This window comes from Hippocampus bargibanti, linkage group LG07 (assembly GCF_051943395.1).
Source record: "Hippocampus bargibanti isolate YZ-2025 linkage group LG07, ASM5194339v1, whole genome shotgun sequence".
NCBI lineage: Eukaryota > Metazoa > Chordata > Actinopteri > Syngnathiformes > Syngnathidae > Hippocampus > Hippocampus bargibanti.
In genome coordinates this window covers 10,838,896-10,855,772 of record NC_142740.1, presented here as the reverse complement: position 1 = coordinate 10,855,772, position 16,877 = coordinate 10,838,896, and the positions used below count along the sequence as shown (strand labels likewise).

Genomic DNA, 16,877 nt, shown 5'->3' with positions numbered 1-16,877 from the left:
GTATGCTTTCCTCTTCAGAACTATTTGAATCATATTAATAACTGGATGTGTAACAAGAAAGCCTATTCTCCGAATCTGAAGCCATTGTCTGGATTCTCCAGCAATGCAAGACGTCTTTGCGTGATGTCACGAACTGGGGGCGGGACTTTCTGAAAATGCCCAATTCGCAGCTCAATTTTTTCGAAGATTTTGGACACTAACTCATTTTATTGGTGTTTTGCATTTGAATAAAAATATCATACTGCGTGTTTTGGGTATTTTAGATGCTAGAAAAAGTTTTTCTGATGTCAGTTAACAAAAAAAGTGACGTTGGTTGTCCTTTAAGGATGGTGAAGCCATGACCCACCCTCCAGGGATCCGTTGAAGATTCATGTGAAGACCGGAGCCAGCTGGGCAGCGCAGACTTTCAGACAGGAGGGAACACTCTGTCAGGTCCAGCAGCTTTCTTGATCTTCTGCTGCTTGAAGAGCCGTCTCACGTCCAGTTCGTGGATCTGTCGGGCAGAGGGTGGAGATCCAGTAGTTTCTGACAATGGTGGGAATATGAGGGAAATGGGGGTGTCCTTTTCAAATCGGCAACATAATGTATTTAGCTCATCAGCCAGACCATTGTTGTACACTGCTTGGGGTGATGGTAAACGATAATTTGTTATTGCTTTTAGGCCATTCCACAGCGATGCAGACTCGTTCGCGGAGAATTGTTCGTTAAGCCTCTCCGCATAACTTTTCTTTGCAATGTTAATTTCCTTTTCGGGCAAGTTTGTAAAGTGCTCGATTGCCGTCGATTGCGGACACTTTCTCTTTCCTAAGATGCCTGAGTTTGGGAGTGAACCATGGCTTGTTGTTGTTGAATGAGCGGAAGGACTTTGTTGGTAAACACATGTCCTCACAGAAACTAATGTATGATGTTACAGTGTCTGTGTATTCATCCAATATGCCCACTGAAGTTTCAAAGACGCTCCAATCATTGCAGTCTAAGCATTCTTGTAGAGCTAACTTTGCTTCATCAGTCCATTTCTTAACAGTCTTGACTACCGGTTTTACACATTTGAGTTTTTGTCTGTATGTGTGAATTAAGTGGATTAAATAGTGGTCAGAAAGACCCAATGCTGCATGCGCAACAGATCGGTATGCCCCTTTGAGTGCTGTGTAAAAGTGATCTAGAATGTTTTCTTTTCTGGTGAAACAGTCAATATGCTGCTTATATGTGGGAAGTTCACGGTTTAGATGTGTTCAATTAAAATCGCCCAAAATGCTCTGGATATTTTAGTTCGAGTTTGTTTACATGGTCCGCTAGCGTTTGCATACATGCGTTAGCATTAGCTTGTGGCGCAATGTACACAGCGACGAGAATAAAGGAAGTGAAGTCACGTGGCGAGTAGAATGGTTTGCAGTTGAGAGACAGCTATTCGAAGCCAGGGCTGCAGTGTGCGTCGAGCATCGTGACATCGGTGCACCATTCTTCGTTGATGTAGAACAGGGGTCGGGAACCTTTTTGACTAAGAGAGCCATAAAAGTAAAATATTTAGAAATGTTCTTCAGCGAGAGCCACGGGCGCGCGCGCACACACACACACACACACACACACACACACACACACACACACACGGGCGCGCACACACACTCACACACACGGGCGCGCACACACGGTCACTTTTCAACAAAATATCAGAATGGATTATTTAAACTAACTTTGTGATAGTACTCACCGTTAACATGAATGTTTTTCCGTTCCTCGTGATTGGTCAAAATCCAGGCAAAGGATCGGAATGAAATTCAACTTGCCGGTCCGGAGGCGGAGTTACTGCTAGCTAGCCTGCGCACGACTCATAAGCTTCCACACTTGCTATCTGCAATCTACTTCTCGCAGCAGTATGTTGATGCTAACGTTAACACGGGGCTTGTTAAAATGTCACTGACATTCGACTGTTTCATCGATGGTGTTGTTTCATTGCAAATTCGAATCCGAACATTTTCTCTCCTCAAAGGCTAATGAATCCTTCGGTGAATTCAAGCTGAAGTGCACTCGTGGGGCTCATTTAAAGGGGCGTTTACCTGTTTCGACTGACGGCCAGTGTCATCCAATCAAAATTGCGCTTTCCGCCAACTGCAGCCCCAACGGGAAATAAACGGCAAAAAAAATGAGAATATATATAGTTTTATCGGCGAGCCATATGCAATCATCAAAAGAGCCATATATAGCTTGCGAGCCATAGGTTCCCGACCCCTGATGTAGAAGCATATTCCACCACCTTTGGATTTCCCCGATTGCTCCGAGTCGCGGTCGGCTCTGAGGAGACGGAAGCCGCGTAGGTGTAGAGCGGAATCCGGGTGGCGGTCACTGAGCCAGGTCTCAGTGAAGCAGAGTGCAGCAGAACGTGCAAACGTTTTATTGGTGTTTGTGAGAAGAAGTTTGTCCATCTTGTTTGGTAGTGAGCGTAGATTAGCGAGATGGATAGATGGGAGCGGCGTTCGAAATCCACGCTGCCGTAGCTTGACGAGCACGCCGGCTCGCTTACCCCTACGACGCCAGCGTCTCAAAGCTCCGTACAGAGCTGCTACGCCGCTCGCGGGCAGCCCCGAAAAACCTTGTGGATTTTGTTGTGTCGGTGAAAATAGTCCAAGAGTGGATTCCCCAATGCTCAGCAACTCTTCCCTTGTGTTACTAAGTCGTGTAGGGTCGCAAAAAACAAATGAAAATGACAGTACCAGGAACAATACCAATGCCATTCGCGGCGCCATCTTGCTCAACTGGTGTACCTAGGACTTTTAAAGACGCAATGCAATCTGAAAAGTCAAAACTGTGGGCTACTGCAATGAAAGAGATGAAATCTTTGACCGAAAATGAGACTTTCACTCTGACTTCACTACCAAAGGGCAAAGAAGTAGTGGGAGGTCGCTGAGTTTATACAGTGAAAGAGAACCCAGATGGATCTGAGACCTGTAAAGCCAGATATGTAGCAAAAGGATATGGTCAAGTGGAAGGAATTGACCATAAAGAGACATTTTCACCGACAGTTAACATGACCTCTATTCGAGCATTGATGCAGGTGGCTGTAAAGGAAGATCTTACCCTATCCATATCTTCATGCTCCAATGGACTGTGAGGTATATGAGTAGCAACCTGAAGGTTTTGAGACCTGGTAACAAACAGGAGAACATTTGGTATGTAAGCTCAATAAATCAATGTATGGCTTAAAACAGTCAGGGCGTAACTGGAACATGTTACTGGATAATCACAGAGGTATAGTCGAGGGTATACGCCGGTATCAGAATCAGAATCATCTTTATTGCCAAGTATGTAGAACACACAAGGAATTTGTTTCCGGTAGAACACGCTGCACTAGTATTGTCGTCAAAAAAACTGCTAAGTGGCACTGTACAGTTCCATTTTGGCTACTGTTGAAAGAGTTCAAAGAGTGCTGCTGGATTTGGTGCGCATGGATGGATCGGTAGCGCCTGCCTGAGGGGAGTAGCTGGAAAAGGTGGTGTGCAGGGTGCGGAGGGTCCAGTAGGATATACCCTCAAATTTTTCGGTCGGCATTGCGTATACCCACATCCCCCCCGCGTTCCCTATTTGCTAATATCTAACTGTCAGACTGCCCTTTTTTCCCTTAAAGGACAACCGACGTCTCCGGACAAGTTGTGTGCATAATTTGTAAAATGGCTTCAAATGACTTCTACTGAGCGTATTTTAATAAGATTCCACCGCATTTTACGTTTTAAGACTCGTTCTGAATATTCAGGAAGTCTTGTTTTTGAGTTGGTGACGAGTCCGTACGTGACATCACTAAAGGAACGCCCCAAACCGAAAAAAGACACATTGTAGCAGTCCTTCCATCACGTCAATGTATTTTGCTGTACATGTTTGGTCTGAAAACCGTGTTGCACCCAAAAGCCACCATAAGAGGGCGTCCAAGCTCCATCTAAGGAATTTATCAGCCTGTGTAAACGGAGGTGGCCACAGGAGGTCGTCATTTTGTGCCTCTTTTCTGGTGATCGATTTTTCCCCCAATGTTGCCTCAAAATGGCATGGAATAAATTCTTTAATCGATTGCAAATGTGTATGCTTTCCTCTTCAGAACTATTTGAATCATATTAATAACTGGATGTGTAACAAGAAAGCCTATTCTCCGAATCTGAAGCCATTGTCTGGATTCTCCAGCAATGCAAGACGTCTTTGCGTGATGTCACGAACTGGGGGCGGGACTTTCTGAAAATGCCCAATTCGCAGCTCAATTTTTTCGAAGATTTTGGACACTAACTCATTTTATTGGTGTTTTGCATTTGAATAAAAATATCATACTGCGTGTTTTGGGTATTTTAGATGCTAGAAAAAGTTTTTCTGATGTCAGTTAACAAAAAAAGTGACGTTGGTTGTCCTTTAAGGATGGTGAAGCCATGACCCACCCTCCTCTGCCTATAATTGGCTGGTACTCACGCCTTCACTGATTAAATTGGTTAACTTTGGGTAAGGTGACTGAGGAGCCAATAAGAAGCAGATTAAATATTGCACTTCAGGTGCCTGTGTGCAGTGCAGACAAACATAAAAACTAGCGTTGAGTTGATGGAAGACAACAACATAACTGAGGTAAGTTTCACGGTGTTTTCCAAATGAATCATGGTTTTAAACAAATGGCAATCATAGGACTGCACATTTAGAGAAGAGATTTTGCCGCCAATAGTAAAACTGTGTGAGTCGGCTAACGTTATGAAACGTTAGGGTAAGCTAGCGAGATGCGAAAGTAGCCGTAGCAGCCGAACCGCGGCTTCTCCCCGCTGCCAAAGCGGAGCTGCAGCAGCTCCGTACACCGGCCATGACCGGACAGAGCCGCCAGCCGTGACCGGACAGCCGGCTCGGGTGTTCATGGTCGCTGAAAGGACCGAGCTTGATTCCACTTGATGCCAGACGGCAGCAGCTCCGCTAATGTTCGATGAAGCTGATTATCTCAATGTCTATGAAGCTTGTTCTTGTAAAGGTCTTAATTACAAGTTACAAGTTAGACAAGTTACTTAGCCTTAATTAACCTGCATGATCTAGTTTAATTTTACAATAGCTAGGCTGGTATTTAATGTTTAAGTAAGTTAAAACACAAGAATGGGACTAATAGTTTGAGATTCAGCCGAAAACAACACTGTGGTCTAACCAGGCTGTCTTTTTTTGTATAGGGACAGATAGTAATGAAAAGAAAGGGAAGCATAGCAGACTTTTTCATAAAGAAGCCCAAATCAGGCCCAACCAGGCCCGGGCAGACCCCAGCCCAGAAAGCAGCAGCTCCCAGCCGAAAGCTAGGGGGGGAAGTCAGTAGGAGGACAGGCAAGAACAGATCCAGGCAGATCCCAGCCCAGAAAGCAGCAACTCCCAGCCGAGAGCTAGCCAAGGAAGACAGTATGCAGTATGAGGACAGACAAGGACCAAGTCTACCCCCACCAGGTCAGAACATACAGAGTCAGTAAATTGCATCTCCAGTTTATTGAAAAGTGAAGCCTCACACTGCAACAAAAGATGATTTTGACAGATTAAGCCTCATTTTGAATGTTGATTTCGCTTGAAACAATATGAATTTCTGTGTGATATTTTATTGCTGTTCTATTCATTTTGTCTGTATCCCATTCATATTTTGTTCTCTTTTTACAAAGCTATTTTTGCTACAGTTAACGCATTTTGCTTAAAATGTCATGTCAGCATTCTTTATATACTGTATACAAACTGTAGCATCGAAAAAAAAATTAAAAAAACATTATTATCGTGTTACCTTTACCAATAAATGAAGTCCTAGTCTCTCTGTCTCAATGGAGATCACAGCCAGTGAAGAAAGTCGTCCTGGATCAGTCATGTTCCGACTGTATGTTTTCAGTCTTTTGTGCTGAGAATGACCGCTCCACTGATGCTGTAGTAGCTGGAACAGTGAGCACGAGCTGGATCAACTTTGTCGCATCATGAATAGTTTCAATGAGATCCTTCTTGGCCAAAAAGCTGAGAAGCTGTCCAGGAGATTTACATTCATCCCTCACCATTTGTGAGCTATACAGTCCGGTGTTGGTCTTCCTTGAATTATTATCTTCTGCTTCGATTGAAAGTCCAGTTTAGAAAATTCTTTCAATTTAGATGTTATCCACCATTCTGAAAATAAGGCCAAGCAACATGAAAAATTGACTGGACGGTTGCACTTAACTTGCTAACTGTTTACTGCAGCTTGCTGTCACTATTTCTATTATTCTACAGAAGAGGAGTTGCAAGAAGAATCTCTAATCACCAGCGCCCCCTGTCATGAGGCAGGAGAACTGTGTGCCTCACCTATGCACAGTTTTGAAAAAGATAAAATAAAATAAACACTGTAGTACAGTGTTTATAATGTACAGTGACTGTACATTATATACACCAGCTAAACTGTAGAAATGTAGTTCATATACTCAAAGCTTTTGAACACTTTAATAGCGATATGCAGAGGGACAGCAATGCGGTCTCACTGCAGAGCAAGCCAGCACAGTTAGCATATGATCGCGCAATCCATGGTGAGGCTCAGCCGGCTGCTGCCTCACCGCTCGTCTCCACTTAGTATTTGAACGGTAAATGTGAAAATTCATCGATTGTGAAAAAAAAAAATCCAAAAATGGTGAAGTTAAATGGAAGATGCCATGGAGAATGTTATGCTGCCTGCAACATCATTCAGCAGTGATGCTCTGGGTGCAGTGGGACCTGGGTTCCTCCTTAGGTGTTGGACTGCAGTCAAACACCTACTGAAGTACTTTAAGGGTACTACAGATCAAGAACTATACTTCCGAAAATATGAAGAAAAACTCCAACTTAAGGAATATAGTGATTCTGATTGGGCTGTCAATATAAACGACAGGAGGAGCACAACTGGATATTGTTTCAGCTTAACTAAGAATGGTCCAGCGATATCTTGGAAGAGTATAAAACAGCCAACGGTGGCGTTATCTACCTGCTGAGTACCGTATTTTCACGACCAAAGAGCGCACCATGTGAAAAGGCTCAGTCTCATTTATGTGTGCCATTTCTGTATTTAACACACACATTGGGCGCACCGGATGAAAGGACGCAAGTTTTACATACCGGTACATATCATCTACTGCCATACGGACGTCCGCCTTACCACAACATACAGGCGTATTTAAAAAACAGATTGGGAGCAAAACTGAGTTTGGTAGTGCTTTATTTATTAATGACAAAGTAAGAACATTTTGTAATCATCGCTCAATAGGCGTCGGCATGGTAAAAACAAGCACATTATCGGTAACAGAATCGAACAGTTGCGCTAAATCCAACATGGCAGGTTCGCTTTCCTCACTGACAGTTACTTTCTGTGCCGTGCGGCTCCTTGGAAATAATGCCGGCTTTTCCGAAAGCTCGAACCACCGTGCCAGCAGACACGTTAGCCCAAGCATCCACAATCCATTTGCAAACTGTGGCGTAACTCGCCCGCGCTGTCTACCACTCTTCGTGAAGCTGTGGTCTCCTTCGGTCATCCATCACTCCCACGCCGCTCGCAGCCTCACTTTGAACGGTCGGTTCACACCGATGTCCAGCGGTTGAGTTCCTTGGTCAACCCACCCGGAATCACAGCAAGCGTAGCGTTCATCCGATTCACATTGTCTGTGAGATGCGCTTGCATAGAGTCACAAATCAGAAGTGACGGTGATGTGTGGAAAAAACTTCCCGGTCTCCTTACATACACCTGCCTCAGCCACTCCATCATATCTTCGTCCATCCAACCCTTTTCGCCAGCACCAAGATGGACCTCCTTGGAAATGTTCAATTTTCATTTCCTCCGCTAGCGTTACTGCTCTGAGTCGGATGGTGACAGTCGAAACGCTCCTTCCGCTCGCTTTTTGCTCGACGATCCATTGCTCGAGTCGTTCCTCCAACTCCGGCCACCTTGCTTTATGTCCGCAAAAACTCAGCTGAGTCTTCTTCACCTGTCGGAGTTCGTTCTTCAGCTTCCTCCACTTGCGAACCATCGACTCGTTAACTTTATATTCTCTCGCGGCGGCTCGATTCCCATGCTCCTCGGCGTAGCTGATAGCCTTCAGTTTAAACTGAGCTTCATAACCATGTCTCTTTGCCATTTTCAGGGTTGTTCGAACAGCAACGTGCTGCATAAAGCACATACGTACCTGTTCTTTTAGACACAACCCACGCCCACACCCCCCCCTCATGTTCTCTACCACATCCTCATGGTGGTCTCTAATACGTCCGCACTGCACTACAGGGCGCACTGCACATTTTGAAAAAAATCTGAGACGTTTATATGCGCCTTATGGTCGTGAAAATACGGTATATGGAACTGGCGGCCACAACTCAAGAAAGTATGCATCTTGTACAACTATTGAAAGGGATGGATAGTGGTAACTGTCACGTACCAGTCAAGATATATGAGGACAATCAGGAGGCAATAGCTTTGTCCAAGAACCCAGTGTGGAGGCAGAGAATCAAACACGTAGATATTAACACACAGAGGGGAAAATATCAATAGAATATTGTCCTACAGCAAACATGGTAGCTGATGTTCTTACCAAATCAGTGACAAAAGTTAAGCTTGAAAGGTTCAGGGGATATTTGTTTGGAGAGTAATGTGAACTGGAAAATATGAATATTTTGAAGTTTACAGAATATTGCCAATATGTAAAATGTTTTATTTTTGCAACGAGGTATTTCTTATTTTGATATTTGTTGTGTTTATTACTACAGATAGTTGTAAACATGTCTTTGAGTGGGAATGTTGAGTGTGTTTGATGGTATGAGTGGCAACTTCATTTTTGGGTTGTTCGCACATAATGTTGCCTGCGAGCGAGTGAATCTGTGAGACCCGGATGTTGTAATGCCTTTTATTAGCATGCGCTGAATAAACGTGAATGAGTTCCCAGACCAAAGACAGACATGGCTGAGCGTCATTATTCTCCTGTGAATATTAGCCATCGTTAAGGTAAACTGCTATTTTGGTGACTGTAATAACATTAGGAATGCTGAAGGAATGTCCAGCGCTACAGATATAATTATACAGGACAAAATAAAGTATACAGAACTGTAATTCAGTAGGCTACAGTAGGCCTTTAGTTAGGTTGCATATTTTTTCCCCCAACGAAATGTTCAATTGTTTCAAGAGAAAAAAATGAGATTTACCTGGGAGGAACATAACATTACCAATGAAAACAAGAAAAGCGCTTGGAGAGAGGAAACTTCCAGCAAGCATATTTTTTCCACATTCCAAATGAGGCAAATACCTGAGGCCACCGTTATATTTGTTGGGAATAAATAAGGATAAATTCATTAGTCTGGATCTGATCCAGATGAAACGTATTACTGTGATTTAAAACCTTATCCTATGTGTTTGAAATTTCATCGACTTCCAACAAAAAGCTGCAGAGAGATGTAAAATTTTAGCCCCATTTACCGCAATGTTAATGATAATTTCAAAAGTGATCCGGAATTCAGGATTTATTGCGGATCACCACCAAAAACTAACGAGTACTAAGTTGGCCCATTCCTGACTGATCCTGAAATTTTCAAAAAAATTGTCAGGACGTTTTTGCATAATGTTGCTATAACTAATAAACGAATTGGCAAAAACGTAACCTCCTTGGCGGAGGTAATTAGGCATGGACCTCGCTTGGTGAAACATTTTTTATGTCAAGACTTATCAGGATCAGCCTTATTGTCCTTTGTGACACCATAAAACCCCTCTGAAGTGCTCGTAGGTGCAGCCAACGATACCCCCGCATTTATCCATTCCCACACTGTTCCTCTTATGGAGGGCATGGTATAGCTGGCCACAGCAGCACAGCAGAGCAGAGGAGATGGCATGATGAGCACAGAAGCACAGCAGAGCAGAAATGGCATTAAGACCACAGCAGCACAGCAGAGGAGATGGAAGGCCAGAAGGTTTCATTGTACTAAAATAGCATTGACATTTTCGTCATTGGGTAATTGAGCAAAAGTTGTCATGGTTCTTGTGATCAACAGTGACGCAGCTGTTGGTCATCACGATACGAGTTCTTTTCGCTTAAAAGGACTGCGACGGTCATTGTGCTTCTGTTATGGGTTCTGTGTGTTTGTTACTTTGGTTTATTGATGTTTTCAGGACTTTGAATTTCCAGTGTTCGTTAAATGTTAAATGTAGATTTTGTTCAGGCAACTATGGTTCTTATGCCTCTTGCTTTTTGGTTCTTATAACATCACACACTTCATGACAATGATGGAGTGACGATCTGACAATGACAGATTTCATCAGCTTGATATAGAGTGAAAGAGAGTGAAGATGATAGTTGGGCACAGGTGCTGGCAATTGAAAACTGAGGAGTGGCAAAGTTTTTTTGATAGGCCCATATCTGAGATTAAAATAATTAGCGATTAAAATGAAAGTTTGTTGAATGAATGTCTAGTTAATTCAACCGTTTTGATGACTTGCATTAATATTGTGTTATGAAACATTGAATCCAGTTATATTTTGTGAAAAGAGCAATCTTCTTTTGTTCTTGGTTTGCGCTCGTTTTCTCCAGCTGCCTCTCTTTCTGCTGTAGGTTGCTTGTGTGATGGGGCGTGTATGGAAAGGACTGGGGGCGTATTTCACACCTTCGGGGCAGCTTGGTTGGGGGTTGGTATCAGCTTGATGAACAAGGTGCACCTGGCTGGCCCACAACCTCACTGGTACATATATGGTTTAGTGATAAAAGAGGTAATCCTTCCTTCACCTATAGACAGCCTTTTCCGATTCCCTCACCTCCAAAGAGCTCAGCGCTTCAGCTTCCCGAAAGGTTTGTCTGCTTCTTCAACAATTCACAAAAAAAAAAAACGTTTTATTCTCACTCGTGTTCTTGAACTACTTATTTTGCCCAATGCCCATTGTGAACCCTAAAGGCCTCGCTGTGGGATTTTCTGACTCATTAGCCCTGCTCGTTGAAGTGGAGCCGCCTGACGATTCCTTCCAGCTAAGTTCATCGACCCAGTCAGACTACTACTCTAACTGTGCAATGATGAACGAGAGCGGGCTTGGGCTGTCAGACCCCGCTGTGACTTTACTCATTGCTGAATGAAACTTTCAGGAGGGGGCCGGTAGACACAGATGGCAGGATGATAAGGTGCAAAAGGGCTCTGATGCAGTGGTACGTGTACTGTGGCAGGAGAGTACCACACCTTAAAGCAGTGCAGCGTGTTTAACACATCTTAGCAGTGTAGTTACAGGAGTGTTAACGCCTGTCAGTTATATGGATGCTTGTCTCTGCAGAAGGTGCTTGTTTGACCTTATGTGCAGATGGCTTCCTGTTGACCTTGACTCTGTGGTTATCTGGAAAAACCGGAAAACGGAGAACACTGTTTCACCAAACATTCCCAAATAGTTAGGTGGTGACCCAAACAGATAAGTCTCCCAGGACATGAAGTGGGAGGTCAACACCAACTCTATCCTGAAAAAGGCCCAACAGAGAATGTACTTCCTGAGGCTGCTAAAGAAGCATGGCCTGCCACAGGATGTGCTGCAACATTTCTACACGGCTGTCATCGATTCCATCCTGTGTTCTTCCATCACCGTTTGGTTCGGGGCCGTCACAAAAATGGACAAAATCCGACTTCAACGGACAGTTAGGACGGCGGAAAAAATCATTGGCACCGCCCTACCCACTCTCGAGGACTTGCACACTGCAATAATCCAAACTAGGGCGCGGAAAATCCTACTGGACCCTCCGCACCCTGCCCATCACCTTTTCCAGCTACTCCCCTCAGGCAGGCGCTACCGATCCATGCGCACCAAATCCAGCAGACATTTAAACAGCTTCTTTCCCCCAAGCCATTAACTCTTTGAACTCTTTCAACAGTAGCCAAAATGGAACTGTATAGTGCCACTTAGCAGTTTTTTGGCGACGATACTAGTGCAGCATGTTCTACCAGAAACAAATTCCTTGTGTGTTCTACATACTTGGCAATAAAGATGATTCTGATTCATAAAATGTGCATGGCATGGCAGGCTAATGAAACACTCCAAATTGTCCCTAGGAAACACTCTGGCTGTGAATGTGTTTTTTTTGTGTGTCCTGTGGTTGGCTGGAAACCAGTTCAGGGTGTTCGCTGCCTACTGTTTAAAGACCGCTGGGATACGCTCCACCATGCATGCAACCCTCGTAAGGTTAAGCGGATCACATAATGGATCGACAGAGGAATTTTTATATCATTAACATCCTCAAAATATTTCAATACCACCCCCTTTGATTGTACGGTACTACCGTGCTTAAAGTGCAGTCAGACTACAGAAATTGGGCATCTTAACTGAATAACTGCATTATGCACACACCGGTGTCATTCAGTGAACTCAGTTTGTCTATTTCTAGTTCCACATTGTCAAGCACCATGCGCTCTTTGACTGGCCCTAGCCCTATTTCATTGGAAACTGAGACAACCTCAACGAGACGGGTGCTCTTAATCCCACGGGGGTGCACTGGTTTGACCCTGTGAGTTTGTTTTGTTTGTTGTGTTTCAATGCGCCCTATCTTCTTACTGTGTGTTTTGATTGCTGGCACATGATTGTCAAAAGTGTGGGTCCCCTGACTGATTTGAGCAGCTCGCCGCCTGCAATCTGTCTCCTCACAAGCCTTTCCATCACCAGAAAGCAGGAGGTAGTTGCTAAGTTGTGTATAGTGTTGTGAAACCTTTTTCAGTCGTAATCAGGTCATTTTACGTTTTCTGTAAACTTTGTTGCCATTTGAAGTCTTAATACAACCTTAACACCTGTAAATAATGAATCGAAGCAGAAGTCGTTGGGGGCTTTTTTTGTTTTTACTGTTTCTCCTGTATTTAAGTAATAGGAGGTTAGAATTTTGCTGTCTTTACCTCATCTTTTGTTTCATTTGGAGTGTTTTGCTGTTGCATTTCTCTCTGTAGAGAATGAAATTGTTCCTGATTAAATCAATGAACTCATTCACTTCCATTCTCGACTTTATTCGGGAATTGAAAAGCATGACGTGGAGATCCATTCCCGGATTTGTTCAGGTTTTGTTTTTTTCTTGCGTTGGGTGCGTTTGAAGCTTCGGTCAGCTCTGGCAAAGTTTTTTTCCTCTCACAAGGGGGCAGCATTTGACAATAATCAGTGGTAAAAGGGGTAATTGATTGCATTCTAACATTATTACAGACCAAGGCCTTCTCTGCTGGCCTAAAATATGTAATTTCAAGCTGCGACTCCCAGTTCCACATGCTCCTTTCTTCTCATCATCGGCTCTTCGAACCATGCATTCATCCAGCCGCAGACCGTCCAACAGGTCCGACCTTTCCGCTGAAAAAAGCGGGCCAGTGAAAAATGCTGCTCGATACGGGGGGAAAAAAACACTAGTGCCCAAAAACTGTCCAGCAATGACAGTTAAATGGCACTGATATTCCTCCCAATCAGAAACAGTGCCGGAATGCCAGTGCTGCCAAGAAGGCACAAGCACCAAGAACAGTCTCCTCCTTAATGAATGCTGTCTTGGCCTTGTGATCATCGGATGTTCAACAAAATGTGGGACTGAATAGTTTTTTTTTTCATTTATCTCTTACAAAACTTGAACACTATTTAAATTAAAATCAGAATCAGAATCATCTTTATTGCCAAGTATGTAGAACACACAGGTATCATCATAAAAAAATTGCAAAGAGGCACTATACAGTTCTATTTGGGTTACTGTTTCAAGAGTCAATATCTTGGGGGAATAAGCTGTTTAAATGTCTGCTGGATTTGGTGCGCAGAATGTTTTAAAACCAATTTGTAGTCATAATTTGAGGGTATGGCACATGAAACTAGTGCAGCTACTCATTGTGTCACCCTTCTGGTAAATTGTCAAAAAAAAAACAAATAAATCAACAAGAGTATCAAATGTATCCAAATCTGTTCAAGTTTGGGTGCACTTACCTTAGGTTGTCGTTAGCTTGGCAACAGCAAACCTCCAACAGAAATGAGACACACTGGCAGAAATTTCGCAAAGGTACACTATGGAAATATTTACATATGGAGTGACTGGGCAACAAGACTGCAAATACACTAATTTGAAGAAATGTTACAAAAAAAACTGAGGAAAAGATGCATGAACACAAATGCATAGAGTTCCTAATACACGTCCGAGGTTGGGTTGTTTTATAATAATAATAATAATAATAATAATAATAATAATAATACATTTTATTTCAAGCGCCTTTCAAAACACCCAAGGACACTCTACAATAAAAACAATAAAACAAAGCACATAACAATAAAACCACAAGTAAAATGATACATAATAAAATAGCAGATAGAACTAGACATTGAAAGCAATTTTAAACAAATGGGTTTTGAGGTGAGCCTTGAAAATAGGAGTCAATATTACGGATGTTGGGTGGAAGTGAATTCCAGAGTTTGGGAGCAGAGCGGCTGAAAGCTCTGCATCCCATCGTGGTGAGACGGGCAGAGGGCATATAGAGGTGAAGGGAGGATGAGGATCTGAGGGACCGAGAGGGAACAGAGATTTGAAGCAGGTCGGAAAGATAGGGAGGGGCAAGGTTATGGATGGCTTTGAATGTAAACAGAAGTATTTTGAATTCGATACGATGTTTAACAGGTAGCCAGTGGAGTTGCTGGAGGACAGGGGTGATGTGGTGAAAGGAGGGGGTTCTAGTGATGATCCGGGCTAAAGAATTTTGGACGAGTACGAGTTTATGGAGAAATTTCTGATTGATACCGAAGAGAAGTGTGTTGCAATAATCGATGCGGGAGGTGACAAGACTGTGGATAAGGATAGCAGTGGAGTGAGGGGTGAGCGAGGGACGGAGATGGTTAATATTACGGAGGTGGAAATAAGCAGACCGAGTTATGTTATTTATATGGGACTGAAAAGACAGTGAGCTATCGAGGGTGACACCCAGGCTCTTGACCTGAGGGGAGGGGGACACGGTTGAACTGTCAATGGTGAGAGAGAAACTGTTAGTTTTGTGGAGGGTGGATTTGGTACCGACAAGGAGAAGTTCGGTTTTTTCACTGTTAAACTTGAGAAAGTCATGGGAAAGCCAGGATTTAATTTCTGAGAGGCAAAGTGAGAGGGATGAAGGTGGAAGAGAGGCGTCGGGTTTGCTGGAGAGGTAGAGTTGGTTTTCAATTTTATCAGGGTTGGTGTAAGATCTGCCACAGAAAAAAAAAAACATATTTACCGGGTTCAGAAAAAAGAAGGGTCCTACCACACTCGAGGGCATAGGTGTCAAGCTGTAATCCTCAGGGGCCAAAATGCACAAAATGTGCAAGGGATTCACTCAACGTGGCGAATTATATTAAACAACGCTCACTTTAAAACCAAACAATGTTATGATAATCACCAGGGAAAATAAACAATTTGGCACAAAAAAAAGCCACAGGCCGTGAGCATGTTCGCTTTAGCTCGATGCTAATGCACTTGGGACAATGGTTTCTCCCTCTTCTTTTATAACAACACAGTTAACTTAAATCTACATAAAACAATCTTCATTTTCAACAAATTCATTTCTGACTGTTTTTATTCGGGGAAAAAACGAAGACGACATTGACCAAGGAATACTAATCATACATGTTCAACGCGAACACTCACCATGATCGTCATCTCCTCCAAGCGTAAGGGAAAAAGATTGCCACCGTATTCCATACAACTACCTTAGTAGGAGTAGCTTTCGTTTACCCTCAGCCGTTTTTCCTTTACCCGTATGAAAAGATTCAAGAAAGTTCTCCCTCGTGAGCGAAAGAAATTCATTGCTCCGAACGCATCGGTGCGTTTATAGTCCATCGGAAACGGCACTATTACGAAGGAACTAAACTTCAGCAGAAACTAACAATGATATAATAATGTCAATCCATTTTCCAGATCGCTTTATCCTCATTATGGTCGCAGGGGGGCGCTGGAGCCTATTCCAGCCGTCTTCGGGCACTAGAAGTGGGACACCCTGCATTGCTTGCTGGCCATTTGCAGTGCACACACGACACTCGGGGTGTCAAAATCCGGTCCTCGAGGGCCGTCGTCCTACATGTTTTCCACGTCTCCCTGTTGCAACCCACCTGAATCAAGGGAACAGGCTCAATGGACACACCTGATTCTAATGATCAGATCATCAGCAAGCTCTGAGGAAGTCTCACATGAGCCCGTTCCCTTGAATGAGGTGCGTTGCAATAGGGAGACATGGAAAACATGTAGGATGGTGGCCCTCAAGGACCAGTTTGACACACCTGCACTACACATAGACAAACAAGCATGCGCTGTTAGAGTTTTTTGTGCTCTTTGATCGCTCCTCCGATATTGTCAAACCCTAGAGAAACAATGGCACGAGTGTCAAAGACAATTTTGAGTTAGAAAGGTTACTCAACAGACAAAGTAGGTCCAACAGCTTAATCGCGCCGTGGAGTTGAGCAAGTCGTCCTTTCTTACTGCTTTATTCCTTCCGAGTCCGAGCGTGTGTTCGCGCAACCTCTTCTTCCTTAGTCATTAGTAGAGAGAGCGATTTTCAATCAGCGCGCATGCATGGGAAGCCATGCATACTGTCACACTCACACCTAGGGACAATTTGGAAGATTCAATCAGTTTACCGTGCATGTTTTTGGAATGTGGGAGGAAACCGTAGGACCCGCAGAAAACCCACGCGGGCCCGGGGAGAACATGCAAACTTCATACAGGGAGGCCAGAGTGGGATTTGAACTCACGATCTCTGCATTGTGAACTCGGCTTACTAACCACTCCACTAGCGGGCCATCTAATACAGAAACAAATACCGTATTTTCACGACCAAAGAGCGCACCGTGTGAAAAGGTGCAGTCTCATTTATGTGTGCCATTTCTGTATTTAACACACACATTGGGCGCACCGGATGAAAGGACGCAAGTTTTATATACCGGTACATATCCTCTACTG

General features: G+C 43.6%; 1 pseudogene; it reads right to left on the bottom strand.

Annotated features, from left to right (window-relative positions):
- Nucleotides 1-428: 428 nt before the first annotated feature.
- LOC148895398 (uncharacterized) lies at nucleotides 429-15,720 on the bottom strand (annotated as a pseudogene).
- Between the last annotated feature and the right edge of the window lie 1,157 nt (nucleotides 15,721-16,877).